This window comes from Salvia miltiorrhiza, chromosome 2 (genome assembly GCF_028751815.1).
Source record: "Salvia miltiorrhiza cultivar Shanhuang (shh) chromosome 2, IMPLAD_Smil_shh, whole genome shotgun sequence".
Lineage (NCBI taxonomy): Eukaryota > Viridiplantae > Streptophyta > Magnoliopsida > Lamiales > Lamiaceae > Salvia > Salvia miltiorrhiza.
Genome location: NC_080388.1, coordinates 50,812,654 through 50,820,977, shown reverse-complemented (window position 1 = coordinate 50,820,977; position 8,324 = coordinate 50,812,654). Strand labels below are relative to the sequence as shown.

At 34.5% G+C, this 8,324-nt stretch overlaps 1 long non-coding RNA gene across 1 annotated transcript; it reads left to right on the top strand.

Moving 5' to 3' along the window:
• The first annotated feature begins 5,148 nt into the window (after positions 1-5,148).
• On the top strand, positions 5,149-6,092 carry LOC131012962 (uncharacterized). Its single transcript, XR_009097547.1, has 3 exons — positions 5,149-5,301; positions 5,388-5,469; positions 5,729-6,092. It is a non-coding gene; the product is annotated as an uncharacterized LOC131012962 (long non-coding RNA).
• Positions 6,093-8,324: the final 2,232 nt, after the last annotated feature.

Sequence of the window (8,324 nt, the reverse complement as noted above, 5' to 3'; positions counted from 1 at the left end):
ATCTGGGATTGGAGGCGGCAGATCATGGACGGTGGTGACTGGAACTGGTGCGAGAAGGCGGCGACAACTGGAGGGCAGTGGTCATGGCACCTGCGGTGGTCGCCGGAGATCCCGGAGATCGAAAGAAAATGGTGCAGATTTAGGGATCTAGGGTGCGGTGGCAGTAGCTCCACCTGCGATGACGACCATTACCAAGGCAGGAAGGGATGGCGATTTTGAGGAGAGAGGGACGGACGTGGGGGAGCGGCGTTGCTGGTCTGGCGCGGCTTAGGGAGATTGGGGAGGCGGCGGAGCAGCAGCAGGAGAGATGGAGGCGATTAGGAAGGTGGCGGGGAGGAAGACGGCGGAGCAGCAGCAGGAGAGATGGGGAGGCGGCGGAGCAGCAGAGATGGAGGCGGCGAGGGAGGGGGGGAGAGTGATTGAGAGAGAGAGATAGAGAGAGAGCGTGAATGAGAGAGAGAGTGAGATTAGGGTTAAATAGAAAATGACATGCTTAACCTTTTGATTATAAAATAAATGAAAATTAATAAAATTAATCAATTAAATTACCACCATTAGATTAAGTTAGATCAAGGAACCAGATTTGGTCTTCATTCTCTATATAGGGGAGTGGTCTCCATTGAACTCTCCCATATATATATATATATATATGGAGAGGTTCAAGAAAGAACCATAAATAAAATAAGACCGGAGAACCATTTTCAGCCATTCGATCATCAAGATCTACGGTGGATGCATCATCTTGTTGGATGAATGTAGATCTTGGGTTCGAATCCTGAAGAGAGCATTTTTTTAAAAAAAAATTAGTGCATTAATTTTAACAGCGAGTGCATTAATTTTTACAATGGATGCATTAGATTTGATGGTTCTCCCGTTCTCACAAATAATGTAGTTCTCTCTAGAACCACACCCTATATATATATATATATATATATATATATATATATATATATATATATATATATATATATATAGGGAGAGGTTCAAATAAAAACCACTAAATAAAATTAGAACAGAGAACCATTTTAAACCATTCGATCATCAAGATCTACGGTGGATGCATCATCTTGGTGGATGAATGCAGATCCTGGGTTCGAATCCTGAAGGGAGCAAAAAATTTATTATTTTCGGATGCATTAAATTTAATAGCGAATGCATTAATTTATATAGTAGATGCATTCATTTTAATGGTTCTTATGTTCTCACGATAAGTGTGGTTCTCACTATAACCGCACCCTATATATATATATATATATATAGGGGGTGGTTATTCTATAAACCACCCTTATTTTAAGAATTACGAACCAGCAAAAATGCATGAATTTTATGTATAACACGTATGAATAAACTGTATAAAGGCATGAATTGCGAAAAATAATTTTTTGCTACCTTTGGGATTCGAACTCAGGACCATTAATTTATCCAACAGGATTACGAATCAACCGTAGATCTTGATGATCTAAGGGCTGAAAATGGTTCCTAATTTATATTTTAAGAAGCGTTCTTGTTTTAGCCTTCCCCTATATATATAGGGTTGGGTTCCGGTAGTATCCAAGCTTATAATAGATCCATAGATCCAAATCTAGACCACATATTTATGACATGTGGCGCATCAAGATGGTGACACGTGGCAAGACATTTCAAGGCAAAATCTGGAGAGGGGTAAAATTGGAATGTAATTTTCGGATTTAATAATTAAAAAAAAAGTTTAGATTTTCTCAAAATAGATATATCTTAGATGCATAAAGTTTAATACGAAAATGCATGAAGGTTCATATAAAAATGCATAAAGTTTCATATAAAAATGCATAAGATTTCACCCCACCCCACCCCACCCCCTCACACCCCTGAACCCCACCCCACCCCTGCCCCACCCCCACCCCACTCACACCCCTGAACCAATTTAAAGCCATTGATTTAAATAAAATAGAGGGCTGAGATTAAACTACAGATAACCAATTTCGATTGCATAGATGCACAGTTTCAATTGCATAGATACACAATTTCGATTTGCTTGAGTATTTTGCATTGTTGGTTTCAATTGCATAAATTGCATATTTTTTAAGTGCACAGTAAAATATAATAGATGCACAATTTCTTTTGTTGACTAAATCCTAACCATGAGATCAAATATTTAAAAGGCCAAGATTAGGTTCCTAGTTTTCATTTTAATAGAGGTTTTTATTAGAACCTCTTCATATATATATATATATATATATATATATATATATATATATATATATATATATAGGAATGAGATCATATAGATCCCAATGCTTATAATAGATCCCTAGATCCAAATCTTGACCACACATTTATGACATGTGGCGCATCAAGATGGTGACACGTGGCAAGGATTCCAAGGCAAAATCTGGAGGGGTAAAATTGGAATGTAATTTTCGGATTTAATAATTAAAAAAAATATATTTTTTTTAGATTTTCTCAAAATATATATATTTTAGATGCATATAGTTTCACACAAAGATGCATAAAGTTTTCACATGAAATGCATAACTTTGAACAGAAAAATGCATTTAATTTTTCCAGTTTTGGTATTTTCACCACCCCACCCCATACCACCCCCCAATCCAGCCCACACCACCCCCCAACCCTCCCCATTACCACCCCCCAAAAATATGCATGTTTCACATGCATATAAAATCAAACAAAAATGCATAAAGTTTTCACATAAAAATGCATTAAATTATACAAAAAATGCATTTCATTTTAATAAATCTGGTAGTTTCGCCACCCCACCCCTGCCCCCCACCCCACCCACCCCCCCAAAATTTTTTTTTTTTTTTCAAAAACTGATTTTCTAATTGCTGGCCCACCCCCACCCCCACCCCCACCCCCCACCGACCCACCCCCCCACCCCCCACCCCCCACCAAAAAAAAAATTATTTTTTTATTTTTTAAAAACTGATTTTCAAAAAAAAAAAATTTTGGGGGGGTGGGTGGGGGGTGGGTGGGTGGGTGGGTGGGGGGATCAGTGGTCAGAAAATCAGTTTTTGAGAAAATAAAAAAATAATAAAAATAATTTGGTGGGGGGTGGGTGGGGGGGGTGGGGGTAGGGGTGGGTCAGTGGTCAGAAAATCAGTTTTTAAAAAAATAATTTTTTTTTTGGGGGGGGGGGGTGGGGGGGTGGGTGGGTGGGTGGGGGGTAGGGGGTGGGTGGGGGTGGGGTTCTGGGGTGGGATGGGGTTCTGGGGTGTGGGGGTTGGGGTTAGGGTGAGGTGAAATCTTATGCATATTTATATGAAACTTTATGCATTTTTATATGAAAGTTCATGCATTCTCGTATGAAACTTTATGCATATAAAATATACCTATTTTGAGAAAATATAATTTTTTTTTTAAATTTCGAAAATTACATTCCAATTTTACCCCTCTCCAGATTTTGCCTTGAAATGCCTTGCCACGTGTCACCATCTTGATGCGCCACATGTCATAAATGTGTGGTCTAGATTTGGATCTACGGATCTATTATAAGCATAGGGATCCACCGGAACCCAACCCTATATATATATATATATATATATATATATATATATATATATATATATATATATATATATATATATATATATATATATATATATATAGGGGAAGGCTAAAATAAGAACGCTTCTTAAAATATAAATTAGGAACCATTTTAAACCCTTAGATCATCAAGATCTACGGTTGATTCATCACCTTGTTGGATAAATTCATGGTCCTGAGTTCGAATTCCAAAGGTAGCAAAAACTTATTTTTCGCAATTCATACATTTATACAGTTTATTCATGCGTGTTATACATAAAATTCATGCATTTTTGCTGGTTCGTAATTCTTAAAATAAGGGTGGTTTATTGAATAATATATATATATATATATATATATATATATATAGGGGCGCTCCAATGAGACCTCCTAATTTTAGTGAGATCTAGGGCACGATCTGGTGCGTTTATTTTATCAATCTTATGGCTGATATTGTATCTGGAGGGTGATTTTTTTTCGCAGGGTTCGAATCCTGGAAGGAGCAGAATATTTTAAATTTTGTTATTCATCAGTATATACTGCATTGTTCATCAGCATATACGGTCCTGTTCATCAGTATATATGTCTTATTCATTACGAATTTTTTAAATTTTATTTTTGATCAGTATATACATCTTGTTCATTAGATATACGTTTTGTTCATTTGTATTATATGTCTTATTCATTGTACTCATGTTACACGAAAAATAGGGGGTCTCACTGGAGCGCGCCCCTATATATATATATATATATATATATATATAGGGGGAGGCTAAAATAAAAACCATGATTAGACTTTAAAATAAGATCTATTATATGCCATTAGATCTCAATGGATCAACAGATGGATCTTCTCCACAATTTATGCATGTAATTTTCGCATAAATGAATTATTGGGTAGAAAAGTCATGTTAATCTTTTTATAAATATCTTTCCCTTAATTAGTGGGATTACAATTACGTGTATCTTATTCTCTCTAAATGTCTATTTTCTCTTTCTAAACCTAAGTCATTTGGTTCACTTTTGTCAAAATCCTAGCAAAATAAAACATCTTGTATACACAATTATTCATCCGCATATTGTCGATTAAACAGTTCTTGATCCACCATAAATCAATAAATAACTAAATAAAAGTCTAGGGTTTGTTGTATCAAGTACCAATGATAATCCAATTAAAAATAAAAAACTCACCATTCTTGCTTCCTATGTTCTCGCCATAACCTTCGAATGCTTTGCTAAATCAGTCGATTCAGACGACAAGCAAGATATTACACCGAATGCACTACTACTAAATCGAGTTATTTTTTTTCCCTCAAAATCTTGCGCCACCAACACTGCCGAATGAAACTCAAAAGGTAACCCAAACCCTATAACATAGTTGGTGCGAATAATCTATATAATATATAAAGAATCAGTTTAACGGCATCCAATTTACCGTTAATTTTTTAACAGAATCTTTTTAACATTTAACGGTAGTTTAAAGATACTAATTCATTGTGGTAACCCACTATTTTTTAATCCTCTCTCTCACACGATACTCTCCCTCTCTCTCACACACGGTTATCTCACAACAATTTTATCTCTCTCTTTCACACACTCTCGGTTATCTCACAATATTATATTTCTCTCTGCACGTATATAGATATATCATCTCCAAAATCAGATTTCTCTTCATCTTCTTTTCTGATTCAGCTTCTATTTCTCTATATCTTTACATAAAGCTTTAGAATACTGTGATTTTCTATGTGATTCAGGACTGCGGAAAACCAATCTATTTAGGTGAAATTATATTTTGTTGCGTATTTATTTAATATATTTTTCTGCATCTGCATTCTTATTTTATCTTCCTTTTTTTTTTGGAACAGCCGATACACGCTATCCACACAAAATTTCAGATCTAAATTTTACTGCGGACATTCAACCAGATCCAAGAAGAACAAAATACAGGTCATATATAATTTTTCTTTGTGTGTGTATTTACAATTGTTGATTTTCTAAATTTAAACTAACATTGATCTACTTTTTGTTTTTGTTTTTCTACGGTGATCAATTATTTGAGGTTTTAAACATCTACTAGGAAATTAGTACATATATACAGCATGCTTTTCCTTCATCATAGAGTTGAAAAAAAATTAAATTAGATTTTTCAATAAGTTTTCCTTTAGATCTATTCTCATTTACATTATTTGGCCTTTTTTCTTCACAGAAGAAGAAAACGGTGAAGTACGACCTGAAAATTGCAAAAGAAAATGGAGAAGAAGAAAATGAAGAAAAAAAAAGTGAATTGTAGAAAAAAGGCGCCGAGATTTGCAAATAAAAATGGAGAAAAACCAGCTATGACAAAAGTCACTCTTTAAACTTCAGTTGGCTGCTGTTGTTCGATCGGAGAAGGTGGACGGCAAGAATGACGATGAATAGCCTCCGATTTGAAGGAGGAAGTGACACATGGATAAAGGATCTAAGTTTTGGCGTGATTTGAGAGAAGAGAGAGACGATGGAGGCGAGATGTACAAGAGGGGGAGAAAGAGAAAGGCGTATGGACTATGGAGGGCGTATCAGAGGAAGAGAGAATTGGGCTGATTTAAGGCCAAAAGAATTAAAATATTTATATTTTTATGAATATAGAATTAAATTATGTATATTCTCTAAAGAAAAGAATTAAATTATGTATATGTATAAAAAATATTTAATTGAATGCCAAATCTTTCTTAAAATTAAACAAATTGAGAATTTTTTTTTGACCCATTTATAATTATAATTTGGTGACGATCAATATGTTGCTGAGGAAAAAGAGATATCACCAAGAATTCTGAAAATAAGAAAAACACTACAATTTACAAGGATTCTTATTTTCTAATTTTTCTTTAAATTTTTATTTTCTCATTTTCAGGATTTTGACTTATGTATTTAATAGTACTATTATTTTTATTATTTTATTAAAACACAAACTATAATTTTTATTTAGTATGTATTTTGCATTGTGTCGTATAATAATAATAATAATAATAATTATTATTATTATTATTATTATTATTATATAATTCTTACATATACTGTAACTATAGTTAATTAGTGATAGAAATTTAGAATTCTAATAGTTGAAAATTTTGTGCTTTCATATTAATGTTCTTTAGTGAGTAATTGATGTAGATTATTTTATCTTTTAAGAAAAATTAATTTGTATTTACTTATATTCATGCTATATTTAATATTTATTTTTTATTTATTTAATACATCGTTTAATTTTAATGTAAAGCTATGTTCGGCGTGCATCGCACGGGAGGCCGTACTAGTTAATATAATTGGTGAGAATAATTGTCAAGCCATTAATTATCGGATGGGATCCCAAATAAAGAATCTGAAAGGATTTTCTCAAGAATTTTTATCGCATATGCATTGACGCATTTTCTCATTGTCTAGGTAATTATTGTCGATTTTTTTTCCTAAGAGATTTGCAATAACTGCGGGATATCAAAAATCAATAACCAAATATACCCTTATGCGATTAATTTAAATGAACTATATGAATAACTTATTAGAATGTAACCACTCCTAATCATTAAATCTAAGCCGTCCAAGATCTTATATAGATGGTTAGGATTAGTTCCTATTTTAAAGTCTAAGGGGAGTTTTTTGAATAGCCCTCCCCCATATATATATATATATAGATACACACACCAAATCAAATCTATCTGAGATCCAAAGTGAGAAGAAAAAAATATGAAACGCACCAAACATCTGAACTTAATTTAATTAAGTTTGGTTCCTTTAGGATTTAATGGATTTTTTTTGTTAACCTCTAATACAATTGTTGCAATTGAAGTTCAATTGTCTACTAATTAAATCACCTTTAGTCCAATTGCTATAATTGAAGTATAGTTTATTCACTGATGTATATGAGTAACGACTCACATTTAGTCATCGCTAGCATACTTTAAAACTGTATTGTATAACTTTGATATTTTTTTTGAATTTCTTAATGCATTAAATTTTTTAAAATTATAAATAAAATGCCAAATTTTAATAAGGGCCCGAAACGACTAAAGCCTTTAAAGAAAAGATGAAGCTCTTTTCTTAACTCATAAACATTTATGTAAAGAATTTTATTTTAGGAATAATTTTATTACTAATTTATAAGTATTTTAAGTTATAAATCAAAATGTGTTTTATAGTGATTTTGGGTGTTTAAATAAAAAAATATACAAAAAACAAATTATAAAAAACAAAAAAAGAAAAGAATGCTCATGAATTAAGGAGATTGAATCTTTAGAGAGCAGACGAATTGGAGATTTTAGGTCAGCCGCCGCTAATCTTTCGGCGTCGGCGACGCTCCTCTCCGGCGTGTTTCTGCCAGAGACACGACGACCGCCTCCGCCTTTCCGGTGCAGCGCGGCTCATCTTCCTCCGGCGAGGCGCTACTCCTCCGGTGCAGCGCGTCTCAGATTCGATTCGAATCGGCGCTGAGTTTCGGGAGCCCTGATGCAGACGTTGCCCTAGCAGCACATTTTTCTCCCGCCGCCTCTCGCTGATCGATGGCCACTTCTCTGTCAGCCGGATTTAGCGACAAGGGAGGCCTTAACCTCCCCTCCGTTTCTGCGAATTTTGAAAAGCCACAAACCATAAATAAGCCCAACTCTCCAACTCGGTCTTCCCCTTCATCAGGCAACGGCGTGGCGAATAATGCAAGCCCTAGCGTGGCTGGAAACGCTAGGATTTCTTATGCGAACGCCACTGTGAAGCGATCTGTTAAGCGGCCGGATTTAGAAGCCCATGTGTTTCACGATTTGCGTCCAACGAAGGAA